The sequence below is a fragment of the Megalobrama amblycephala genome, linkage group LG6 (genome assembly GCF_018812025.1).
Source record: "Megalobrama amblycephala isolate DHTTF-2021 linkage group LG6, ASM1881202v1, whole genome shotgun sequence".
Taxonomy (NCBI): Eukaryota; Metazoa; Chordata; class Actinopteri; order Cypriniformes; family Xenocyprididae; genus Megalobrama; species Megalobrama amblycephala.
The window spans coordinates 26,258,445-26,272,026 of NC_063049.1; the positions used below are offsets into that span (position 1 = coordinate 26,258,445).

The 13,582-nt window shown below is 38.1% G+C and overlaps 2 long non-coding RNA genes across 2 annotated transcripts in view; one reads left to right on the top strand and one right to left on the bottom strand.

The window, feature by feature from the left end:
- LOC125270229 overlaps positions 1-9,835 on the top strand; it is a 17,236-nt gene extending 7,401 nt beyond the window's left edge. Inside the window, exons 2-4 of the long non-coding RNA XR_007185300.1 lie at positions 8,943-9,145; positions 9,504-9,613; positions 9,783-9,835. This is a non-coding gene — a long non-coding RNA (uncharacterized LOC125270229). The remainder of the gene's footprint in view (positions 1-8,942; positions 9,146-9,503; positions 9,614-9,782) is intronic.
- Positions 8,831-13,368, bottom strand: LOC125270230. The gene is made up of 2 exons (XR_007185301.1): positions 11,280-13,368; positions 8,831-10,661 (listed from the first exon to the last, which is right to left on the bottom strand). It is a non-coding gene; the product is annotated as an uncharacterized LOC125270230 (long non-coding RNA).
- Positions 13,369-13,582: the final 214 nt, after the last annotated feature.

Sequence of the window (13,582 nt, forward strand, 5' to 3'; positions counted from 1 at the left end):
AAATTAATCTATATTAACTTTAAAAACTTGCATCGGTATCTACAGCATGTAATTTGCAATCATTTTACCTCTCAAGGCAGAGAAAGAATAACCACAACTTATTATGAATATTCATTTATCTGCTTAATTTATTTGATGGCGTCCCCATGAGCAGGACACAATGAGAGGCAGATTTGAATCACTATCTTGTCACAATGTCATTTCATATTTGAAAAGAGGAAGAGATGGTCATTTAACTCACAAATAAAGTGCCAACTAATTAAATCAGACAAGGACAATGAGTTGTGATATTAAAACTTGGATAAAACAGAGAGACTACGAACATCTCAGAAAGGTCTGTGATAAGACTGAATGGTCAATTCAGCACTACCAAATGAGGTCTCCTTAGGTTATCTTGGATAAATTACTTTACTCTGCTGACACAAACAATACAGAACTGCCAAATTGCTTATATGCGCCATTCTCTGTGGTGGAGTGCAACCTTTTTCAGGCCGTGGTGCGTGACTTAAAACGGGGCAGCGGTCTTTTTTTTTTTCTTGTCTTTTTTTTGGAGCACTTCTGTGAAATAGACATGTGAAATCTGCAAAGTTTGTGTTGTAAGGCCAAGGCACTGAGAGAGTTTTCTTTATGTGTGTATTTAAATTCCTACTTAAAACAAATTTGTGTCCTCCCATGTGGCATGGCTTCTAAGACCCAGCAGATGAGATGCATCTGTACTCTAAATAAGGCTCCTTGAGGGCGCGATGAATCTCTGCATGGAGCAAAAACAGAGTGGCTTACATCCAAACACTAACGCAAGACAGTTATGCAGTATTCTCCTTTTTCTTTTTCACACACTACACTAAATAGTACGCTACAAATAAAGAGCCGGCTTAACATCAATACTCTCATTGAAATCAAATAAGTTATTGTTCTGCGCGGGGTACTGTTTCATTTTTCCACCGAGGATTCTGCAGTACAAACAAACAAGAAGAGCACAAAAAATGTTTGAATACAAAAGTAAAGTTATGATAAAATGTATTGTGATTAATAAGGCCTCCATATACCCCACAGCCATTGAATGTCATCACTTAGTACTGCATGTGACTGCTGCTGTTGTTTTATTTTCTCACGAGACCTCCATTCGGTTGGTTTAAATGCAGTAAGCCAGCTGTTGACTAATGGTGATTCAAGCACTGTATATTCTCACTATATAACAGCACTTGGGAGCCATTGAGACTTGGCTGATTAAAGCTGACTTTGAGCGATATCAGTCTGATACATTGATACCTGCCAGTCACTCCAAAATCCTCTGAACAAAATGGACTTTAGAAAATGATTATTCAGGAGAATAACGTTCTACCGTCACCTCTGATAAACATCACTCTTTTTGATCAAATATCTGTTTGTGTGATTTCTGAGAAATTTGGCATACTTCCTTTCACTTTTTGTACAACTCAACGGGGTTTCACTACAGGCTATAATGGCCCATGGGGATATTCTGCCACATTAAAATCATATTGTTATGGTGCTCAAAAATCTGCCAAAATCTCCATGATGTCCCTCAAGTTTTTATTTGAGCCACTTCTTCTCCTTTCTCTGCTGGAAACCCCGTGATCAGAGGAAACCCAGACACATCGATCCAAACTGAAACAAAATGTGTATTGTAAGGCTCGGTATTGAAAATAGGGTTTACATGGTGGAGTGTTGTCTATAAAAGTCATAAAAACAAAGGAGGGATGTGTCTCCCAGAGTGCTTGGACATTAGCGCAGGAAATGGAACAAGGTCAGAAAATTAAAAGTGCAATTTTCCGGTTCTCATTTTCTTAATTCATTGCAGCTTAAGCTGTTCTCTACTAAGGCTGGTCGGAAGGAAGGAAGAGGTTTTGGCTTCGACCAGTGGTCTCTTAGCAATAGCACAAATCCGTTTGAACCAGCGTGCTGGTGTCCTTGTGGCATCCTCCTTTTTTTTTTTTTTTGGAGAATGGAGGCTTCAAGTTGTCGATGAACACACAATGAACCATGTTAGTTTAGAGCTGCTACTGCTGAGAAACTGACAATAAACAACAAGTCTGTAGTTACAATAAAACTCAAAAGATGAATGTGACATTGAGGTTCTTATTTACTTATTTACAGGGCTCTGAACTTCCTCGGAATGACTGTTGACCAATGCATTATGGCTGTGAATCAATTAAAAAAATAGTTGTGATTTAATCACACTAACATAAATATATTTATGTGCCTCGATTTCTGTATGTATGTATTTCTGTAGGCCAAAACCCAGAAACAATTTAGAATTTTAGCACTTCCAGTTCCATCATCCCAAAGTTAAAAGGTTTTTTGAATAGGATTTTGGTTAACACAAGGTCAAGATATTTTCACGTTTTATTCTACAACATAAAACACACCAGTAATACCCCATTCGTGACTTTTTAATGCTTCTACGTTTCTTGAAAAAGGCTATCAAGTTGCTAAATGGGACTATAAAGACTTTCAGGGAAAATGTTTTTTAATAAAGACTGAAAGAGTTGTCAGAAGCTTGGAGGTGGTGACGCTGAAGTCATGAGAACATGTAGTTCATTTATAGCCTATGTTTAGCTTTTTTGTTTCTGGTGATTACATTTAGTTGTCATAAAAGTTGTGCTCATTTGAGAAAATTATCTTGATGGGAAAAACATCAAGATAAACATTTTTTTTTTTTTTTTTTGCAAATAATTCAAAAGCCTATGGAAAATCCAATCGGGTTTTTTGTCGAGGGAACCAGTGTGATGCTAACTTCTGGGTTGGCCTACAAAAATACATTATCTCTGTACCACTCCATGTGCAAATGTATATAGAATCAACATAATAAGAGTCTAAAGAACTGAATTTTCTGAATCAGAGAAAGATATGGAAAGAGCTACTGTATCATTTCTATGATATTCTGTGAAACATTCCTGCGTTTGGATATAGCCTCCAACCATTGCTTCAGTGGCATCATTTCCAAAATAATTTCACATGAAATGAAGTGTACATTGTCCTCAATTATAAATGCCTTTTAAGTATTTGGAAACATAATAAAGTGAGTATTATTTTAGGAGAACAGTGTCATACTCACTGAAAATGAATTTTGTCACTCTCTAAGCATTTAGACCATGTTTTTCAGGAAATCTATAAATACCACTTAAGTGTCAAACTTCAATGCTACCTTAGCCAGAGCATAAAATCTCCACTACTCAATAAACAGACTCTCCAGGAGTCATTATCATATTTTTGTTCATTTTATTCATGAAATCTTTTTTTTTTGTTCAATGGTAGACCTTCCCTGATTCCTTGACAAATCAGTATTGTTAAGAATAGGCCTATTCATTGAGTTATTCACTTATTTAAACATGTAGCTTTCATAATCATATTAGTTCCAGCATGTGTGATAGAAAACAGGCCTAAATCGCAGTAATATCTTCCAAAACCATCTCCCATCTTTTTTTCTTTTTTTTTTTAAATAGAAACATCATTTGATCACAGATGTTATTCTGTTGATCTAATTTCTAGTTAATTTGCAATTTAAACAGATAAAAATATCTTTGTGTCCTTTTCCCAGTCTATTTGTTGCTTTGGTGTCATTCATGATCTTATTGTGAACAAAGCGACAGTTCAGTTCCTCAAATCTGATCCAAGAGTGCCAATTATAGTCCAACAGCACTTTTCACCTTTTAAATCACTTGGCTTGTCCATGTTTTCGTATTCCAGACAGACCGTGCTAGTGACTTTTCATGTTACATCATTAAGCCAGTAGGTGGCGCAAGTGACTGTCTTAGTCATTGAGTCATTTATTGAACCCATTCGCTCAAAACGTTTATTCTTTCAGAAACTAAATAAGTCATCATTCATTCAAACAAGTCAATCATCCATTCAACCGATTCATTAATTAATGCTGATTCTTACAAAGAGTAGGTGGCTAGGTGTGTTCGACTTGAAGCAGCGCTGTGCAGACTGATCAATGTATGACATCAAAGTACCGCCAGAGCAAGTGGAAAGCATACATGCATACTTTGATGTTATACACCAATCGGTCTGCACAGCACAGCTTCAAGTCGAACACACCTGCTGACTGTCTTTCTAAGCGAGTCATTAAATCATCCAATAGGGCTGGGAAAATATGTCAATGCGTCAAAACATCAATTCTTATATTCTCAGAATGTATCAGGATTCACTCTCAAATTGATTTTGAGCTTAGTTTTTAACAGCAGATTGCGCTCTAGGCTACTTTTTAACCACACACTTAAATGCTCACGAAGAAGAGTGTTGAAGAACACTTATACTTTCGGCAGAGTCTGAGAATGTACTTGCACCTCAGAATGCTTTTATGTAAACAGCCTACTGCAAACCCCCTTGTAATTCGCTTAAACCTTTTTGAACTTTATGAACTGATTATTTTATAGAAGATTCAAGTGGTGTGTGCAAGGAATTGGAAGGAAGCAGAGTATGGCTGTTTTTAACTCTCTGGAGTTGGGTAACGCGCCGGCGCGTTTTGCAGGATTTTTTTCACATTGCAGCAAAACAGACTTAAAATACTCCGTCATTTTTTGTCATAGAGACATAAGTAATATATCAATTGAAACTATAGAATATCTTCTTTTATTTGTGTACACTCAGAGTAAAAACAAAATGTTGTGCTTTTTGCAAAATAAAGAAAACTAACATGATGCGTGATCTGTCGTCTCCCTCTGAACGAAGTTCAATCTGATAGTTCTCAGAAAATGAACTGTAACTTAGTGAATACTAATGATACAAAAATGAGACTTGTGTCTAAAAAAATGTTGAAATGTCAGGTTTTAAATCGTGTAAGTCAAACCAAATATTCAAATATTTATATATAAAAAACAAATATTCTCTTTATGTAATCTGTATGAAAAGAGACACAAGTCAGACCTCCGTGATTCAGCTCATTATCCGCTAATGCGGCCACGCCCACGGAGCGAGCGCTATTCAGACGCAAATTCTGAGGCAATACATGTATACATCGTCTCAATCGTGTATTTATTGTCTTCAAAGGTGTTTTGAATAGCCATAGTTAGCGATCTCTGGAAGCCTGTTAGTTCCTGGATTGTCACATGGCCTATTCTTCTTTAGATTAATTTGTGGACTAAATGTATGAATTGAAAACACAGTATCCAGCGCTCATAGTGATGACAATAAATATTGAATAAATATTACTCCTCTGTATAGAAAATTGACATAAACATGAGAATCCATCAATATTTTTCCAAATGTACATGCTTTTAAGCTAAAAGCCTATATGAAATGCCATAGAGGTAACATAATTATTCAGACACTTTGCATCACAGAAATACATAATATTTTAAAGAATATAATAGAATACCATTATTTTAAATTATAATAATATTTCACAGTATTGCTGTTTCTTCTGTATGTTTGATATACACCATGATGAGCTTGAGACATGACCACAGAGGGTTTTTTCACAGCCTACCTGTCTGAAAGGCCTCATTATTATGCAGCTCATTAGAGGTCTTTTATGCGATTCTTTTGTCTTCTCAGGTGTAAATCACCCATTATTCATGATGATTCACGCCTCCACGCATACTGTGTTTCTTGACAAAAAGTGTCTTACAAAAACTAAATCAATATATTGTTATAAATGAACAAGTAGGCATGATAATTTTTACATAATTTTGAAGCAAAAACTCTAGTCTACAACCTCCAATACCCAGAAGTCTTGTGAACACATATATAATATTATTTTTTGGCCTTATTTCAGTGACTTATGTTTTTTGTTTTTTCAATAACCACACATAAACGTTATTCCTTCAAAAACACAAACATGTACACGTTCCTCACATATTATGGTAGCCTAGTTTGTGCTGAATACAGTGTAATGACTGTATTCAGTCATTCCATTAATATGGAATGTCATATTAAGTCAGTCCATTAATATGTTTATGAACAACTGAAAAAAGCACAAATGTCAGGGCATTTCAAAACTTCTCCAGGCCCCAAATTAGCCTCAGACTCCAGAGGGTTAAAGCAGGCAGTGCCATCTGCTGTTAAAAACTAAGCTCAGAATCGATTTGAGATAGAATTGCGATACATTTGAAAAATATTAGAATCGATCCAGAATAATTTCTCGATATGCTATGCATCGATATATTGTCCCAGCCCTATCATACAACCAATTTGTTTAAAAAAAAAAACAAAAAAAAAACAAAACAGGGAATCATTCAGGAGCTAACCTCTACTGCAGGGGTGCCAATCCTGTTTCTGGAGATCTACCTACCTGCAGAGTTCAGATCCAACCCTGATCCAACACACCTGTCTGTAATTATCAAGAGTTCCTTAAGATCTTAATTAGCTGGTTCAGTTGTGTTTGATCAGGGTTGGAGCAGAACTTTGCATGAAGGTAGATCTCCAGGAACAGGATTGGGCACCCCTGCTCTACTGTGTGTTGCTCGGTGTTCTGCTGTGGCATCATTCGGAACTATTTATCTTAATATTTTTGTTAGTTGAGCAAACAAAGTTACTGGCAATAACTGTCTTAAAATAAGTTACTCAATATTAACTTCTTATTAATTGAAAAGCGACATCACACAATCGTGGGCTGTTGTATAAAAGACCCCCGTTTCATCTGTCTTGTGCTTGTATTTAGTAGTTTCCTCCTGTATAGTCAACTAAATTAAGAAAGGGCTCTTATCAGCAGCTATCAAGATTTCCACTCTGTAAAGACCCCCCAACTTCACTAACATGTTACATATGGCACACATGTTTGCTATTACAGCCATTTTCCTAAGCCACACACTTCTGTGCTCTTGCAAATGAGAGGTTCACAGCCCCGCTTCGCCACCACTTGTCTCCGAATCGTAGACTCCCATTGGCAAAAAGCTGGATGGGACACGAATACTGATTTTATTTCCTCCCCATCTGATATACATTGGAGGTAATGGAAGTTGCGCAGATCAAGCAATGATATATTCCAGTAGAAATCAGCGACGGAGCTTTGAGGTTGATTGTGTCGTCTTTGATTGCGTGTTAATGATAGTCTATTTTCGTATGTCTCTAAGTCAATTCTTTTCTTTTTTCTTTTCTTTTTACAGTTTTGCTTAAAATATGTTGGAGACAGCAAATTTACAGTTAAAGTCGGAATGAAATGGAAGTTGCGATAGTCTTCCCTATTTCCAAGTGAAATGGCTTCTCAAACAAGAAAAAAAAGTAGGGTGGGACTTGATTCTGTCCATCATAATTGATTGGATTGTTGTGGTTTGCTATTGCTGCATTCTCATTTGAGTGACAGGTTGTCCCGGCCTTGCGCCAGTAAACATGTCATCAGAAAATTATTTTGATTAAAGATTAAAAGGGCACACAAATTTAAAAGAAATAATGATTTGCAACGATAAATCATTTATAATTAATACTATAATATTACATAAAAAAATAAGAATTTCGATTTTATGGTTACTTTGAACAATGGCACTTGTATGAATAATGAACATTTTTCTGATCTTTGTTCAGGTGATTCCAATGCAAGACATAAAATATGGTGAACATTAAAATATCCCTGTCCAAGACAAAATGTAATGCCACAATTGTTGAAACTTTCCAGTTGCTTACAGCTTGGAGATGAGATGGGCCCTCTTGGCACCCTCCCTCTGGCAGTGTCTTTGCACACAAGTATCCGAGCTATCCTGTGCCAGCTCTTAAACACAATCCTCCAATGCTACTCTGGGTTTGGCACGGGCCTGGAATTGGGGACCAGAGCTAAATAACTCCAGACTCTCTAAGCATTTGAAGGGCAACATTTCTGATGTACGGAGCGAGAATCGGGGGCCTGTGTTTTCCAACCAGACTGATAAGGCTATTAAAGATGTTTTTGAGGCGCTATTTCTGTTGTGAAACAGAACGTGGCCAGCTAGCGGGAGAAATAGCAATCCTTTTGTTATTGAGAGGACAGAAGGATTTCTTGAGGCCTTTGGCTCTTAATCGCATCCAGACTCTGTTTGATTATGATATGTGAGTTATCGCATCACTGAAATCCCTAAAGTGGCTTATGGTCTTATAGGTGACATTTGAGGTTGTGTTGGCCGGTGTGCTGTCAATACACTGCCTGCGTACTAACAGTTATTTAATGTGGTGATATAGTTTAGAGTATCAATTGGCCCCAGCACAGCTAAACAACTTGGTTGTTTGGGGGGAACTCTTTTATGCATCTAACAGTACATTTCATGTGAGTATATAATTATATAATACAAATCATTTCCATGAAATGCTCTGAGACATCATTCCTTAAAAAAAAAAAAAAAACACATTCCCAGAGACTGTAGACCTACACTAAACCTACTGACATAAGAGTTTGACTTTATTTAGAGGCAAGTATGAGTTTATGGTTGTTGTTTTTTAAAAGATTCTACAGTGGCAAAAATCCCCCTTTAGAACAGGCGTTCAATTCAGCAGACCCTGCGCATGTGATCTGGCCCCTGCCACACAATACTGTCCCTTAGGGCATGTAAATAGCCGTCATTCAGTCATGTTCAAAATGACAGACAACACAGCGATGCACTGGGGTGAAAAGTCGTGACTCTCTCAACCCTGTCCCAGCAAGACACCATGTTAGTCACATGACCTCAGAAGGTTCATTTAAGTTCATTTAAGAGGCTTGCATCATATTAATCATTCAAACGAGATGCATTTAGATGATTTTCATGTTTGTAATAGTGGATCTACTGAAGAGATGTATTGTACATGGAAAAAAATACATTCTTTGTTACATGAAATAGTGTAATGCGTTTAATTTCATTATTTATTTATTTGCTTTCTTGCACAACAGTGAATTATCTATTAAATAAGTCACTAAAGCAAGTAATTTGAGTCTTTTATTACTAAAAATAATGTGCTTCTCAGTGCCCTGTTAAATATTCTTATAACATTTTACATGTTTTCCTAATAATTAAATTGTATGTCATTCCTCCCAGGTATTCTTGATATGCAGTGTGACAAGAAGCGAGGACAGTTTCATGAGCTTAGAGAGCCCATTTTGGCAGCGAGCATCTTTTAGCACCCTGCCCAGATGGTGCACGACGATCGGATGTGGGGGAGCCACCAGTAAATATATTTCCACATTTAAACTACGGAAGAGGAAAGGAGTGTCGATCAAAGAGCCAGATCTCCGAGACAGGTACCAATTACTCTCCGGATCAGATATTTACCATGAAGCCTTTGTGTGCCTTTCATATTCCAGACAGTTTAAGGAAAGGCTGTCTTTGATCAGACTGATAAGCCATGGTATATGCCAACACACGCATGCACATTCTAACACGCTACGGCACACACACTCACACTAACGCATGCTAAAATGCACTCAGCGCCACATGTGTAGTCAATTAGTAGCCGAGTGTTTATGGGGGATCCAGATGAGTTTCAAACAGGGCACGCTGCTCGGCAGACTTTGATGGCTTACAGCTTTAACCTGCTCTCATCACACTGTTAGAGTAGGAATGGATGGAAATGTTGTTGAAATGTTTGCTTTGGTTTAGGGTCTTTAGAGACGGCGTGGGTTGAGCAGGCTTGAATCGCCGCTGCATGCCAACTCCTGGAGTCATGCATTTTCGAAATGGAGCTTGATGTGGAATATTTCAGTAAAAAAGTTACTTTTTGTTTACCATTGAAGAATTTCTTAATTTTATTTTGAATCGCTGTTCTCAAAAACCCACCTGTCTAACTTGTTCTAGCTAGTAGAACAAGCTTAGTAGAGCCATAAATTCAGTAGCTCTAGTGATTGATTCCATATCTGCTGATCCACTGAAGCTCAGTAGAGCTCAATACATTGTATGCATCTCCATTTTGCCTCTAAACTCCTGCTTCCCCACCATGTAGTTGATGACTGCTCCTACAGGATACACGGATTACAATTTGAAGCACAATACCAACATACCCAAATTAAAGCACAATACCCTAATCCTAACAGGCATTCAAAGTTTATCAGAGTTTTTCAATTTGCGCCGCACCTAATCTGGAACCTTTTATCAGATTAAGTCTGATTTTTTTTTTTTTTTTTTTGTTAAAATTATGGCTGACACATAGCATCAAAGTAGCCATTTTCTTGTCCCAGGTTAAGGTTTTGCATATCTGTCCTATATGGTGCCATGTTGTTGTTGTTGTTGTTGTTTTTATCCTGAGGGATTAAAGACCGATTTGAGAGCTCATTTCTTGGAGTGGACATGCTAATCTGATTGAGGATGATGCTGGGTTATGGGGCCATGGAGTGCACAGGTGGGTCGGATGTGCTGTCTTGCATCTGTTGCACCCTGGCATGACCTACAAACTCTTCCAAAGTCTGAGTCAACGAGTCAAGGAAAACTACAATCAGTATGTGTTTTCCATGTATAATTATTCAGCGATGACAGATGAGTAAATCATGCACAGCCAAGACTGTCAGCATATTTCAACCAACTTCACCTCGACAGAAGAATAGAACAGCACATTAATATATGCACATATTTTATGTATTGTGTGTGTTTGATGCCCAGGAGATCTCATTTGGTGGCTTCTCCACTGATCCCGACTGCTCTGTTGTTGGTTATCAGAGACGAGTTCGCGTTCTTCAGATCAGTCCATCCAAAATGGACTTTGAAGTCCGTGCCCCGTAAGGAGACATTGGTCTCAGGGCGGCTGAGCTCTGGCATGTGTCAGACCTGAATGGAATAAGAGTCAGCACGAGTAATAAGGCCTTTTAAATTGAGTTTTCTGAGAAATTTAAAATTGTTTGATAAAACTGTAGTAGTAGTAGTAGTAATAATAATAATAATAATAAAAAAATATAGGTATATTCTGGGTTCAATACAAGTTAAACTAAATTGATAGCATTTGTGGCATAATGTTGATCACCACAAACCTTTATTTTGACTCTTATTTTATTAAAAAACAAAATTTGCAGCTATGTTGAGGAACTTACAATTGAAATGAATAGGGCAGATTTTGGGGGTTAAAAAGTACAAATGTTAAGCTTACTTTATATAACTTTATAGATTAAATCTTCTCTTAAAATGAATATATTATTTGAGCTGTGACATTCTCTGAATAATCATTTTTAAGGCATTATAAAGTTTATAATATAAATCTACACATTAACATGAATATTGTCCCTATACCATTTCAACAGTGAAACTAATTTTATTAGAAAATATAGTTTTTCAGTTTATCAGTTTTTCCTTCTTTTTCTTTTTTAAAGAAAAGGAGAGATGAGCCAATTGATTTTTCTACTAAACTAGTATTGAACCTGGAATATTCCTTTAATATCTCCTTAAACATACCCCTTTCTGACATGTTCCTCTCCATGACGTGATGGTCGAAAATTGAGAATACTTTAGTTGGCGTCATGTAGAGTGTACCCAGGAGTCCCAGAGAGTAAAGTTGGAGGACGAGTAAGCCTATCGGCCCGGTATGTGCTCCGAGGGGCAGTCGTGGCACCGCGCCATGGGTTCAAACACGCAGGGTAAATATTTGCTTCTCTTTGGTAGGCCGGCTTCACGGAGGTCATTCGTCTGGGATTCCCTTGGCATCTGCCACTCTTTGTTGTTACAGTTGGCATTTTTGGCACAGGAAAGGTGGAGGGGCTAGAAAACAGTCACCTGGAGAACAGAAAGAGGGACTTAGGAGCAGAGCGGAAGCGTCAGAGCTGGCATTCGTACAACTGTTCCATTTGAAATTCAAGCTCCTCATGTGCAGCCTGTAAAAATGCAGGAAATGGAGAAGAATGCATTTTGTCACTATAGGTCACCTCTCTCTTGTTTGTCGAAGCCTTTTATGTGGAAACATGTCAGGAGGGTTTCAAACCGACTCACTGTTTCTCATGTTGCAACAATAAAACCGACATAATCCATCTCTTATCAAAGCGATTTCACCCGTATCACTACAGTGAATTCATCATTTATTCTTCCCAATCACAAATGATATCCAGTCATGAAAGGAAACGCCATCCCACCCACTTCTGGGCGTCCTCCTGTGATCATCTGATGGTGTGTCGTATCAGCCTGTAGATGGTGCTGTGTTCCACTGATCTCCTTTTCATCCCACTATCATTTCTCTACAATGAGTCCATTGTTTTCATATCCTGTCTTACCTCCTTTGCCCAAGATCCCCCACCACTCACTCCTTTGACTGCTCTCTCTCTCTTTTTCTCCCCCCTTCTCGCTCTCCCGCTCTGTTTGACTATATTACTAGATTTGTCTCCCCTCGCAATCCAAGCTACATTTTGTCAGTCTTTTTTAAACCCACCCAGCCAGGGCAGACCCTGATTATGCCATCCGCGTGCTATCGTGGGCATTTGAGGAGGAGGAAGATGGCGTAAAACTCAAGTGCAGAGGAGGTGGGAAGGGAGGAGGGAAAAGGCACATATACACAAACACACAATTCCCAAAGCACTCTTGGGGATTGGTGAGGGCCAAGAAATCTCTCTTCCCTGGAACACCTAATCCTTGGGTCGGGGCCAAGGACCACAATCTCTGTGCACAACTGACACCGGCCACCAGAGACACTTTAGGGTTTTTTAGGCGTGTCCTGTTCTCTCTCAGCTCACCGCAGCCAGAGCATGAAGCATGGGAGAAAGACTCGGCAGCCCAAAGAAAATAAATGATGTGGGGAAATACAATTCTGTAGCTTTTCATAGGTGCTCGCTGCTCACAGCCATTTTTCAATGAGAAAATCACAGTGTACATTTTTGTGCCGCAGTGTGTGTGTGTTTGAAAGGGAAAAACTTGACAGAGAATGTGAAACGACAGTATGGAACAAGCCTTTAGGGAACTCTAGTGCTGATTTAGGGAACTTGATTGTTTCGTGTAATTTATAGGCTTCTCAATTTCTGACGTATCCTTAGGTTATATGTGAAAACGGGAAATGCCTGATTTGCTAAATACAAATGATGGCACAATTTACATTAAACACGCAAGGTTCTAAAGTCAGTTGCATTTTTAAATATTTAAACGTATACTCTCACAGCTTTTCTGCTGCTATGGAAATTTATCTTCTACAAATCATGGCTGTAACTGAAATAGTAAATGAACAGCATTGAGCTAAAAATACAGTCACAAATCACTCCTGCATGCTTCTTGCCAGATTTCATGCTTTCAACTCACGTCTGTTCAAATAACAAATATAGTGAGTGACATGTTGCAGGTACCTTGCTGTCTGAGCATTTACACTCTAATGATGCAAGTTTGTGGCACTGGTTGGCATGTAAATCTTCGACAGCTGTTGCATCCCGAATGGCGTTGTGTGTTTATATAAGGGTAAATGCCACACTTCCCCTGGTTTTAAAAATGTAAACGTCGGACTTGGCCAATTAGAAGCAGGAAAAGCAGGAAATGTCAGGTGTGTACCTTTGACCTCACTGTGGCCATTATTTTGTAGGCACGGTTTTAAGTGTGATGTGTGTAATTTTTGTTAAAATACTTTCTCCTTGACCTGGTACAACACTGACTTAACCAATGGTGTGAGTTATGGGGCGGGACTATCTGTTTGTCCAACCAAAGGCAGATGGGCAGAGCTATTTTTTGAATAATGACTTAATTAATTAATTCTTAATTCCTTGACAAAACATGTCTTTGACTTTGCTTCT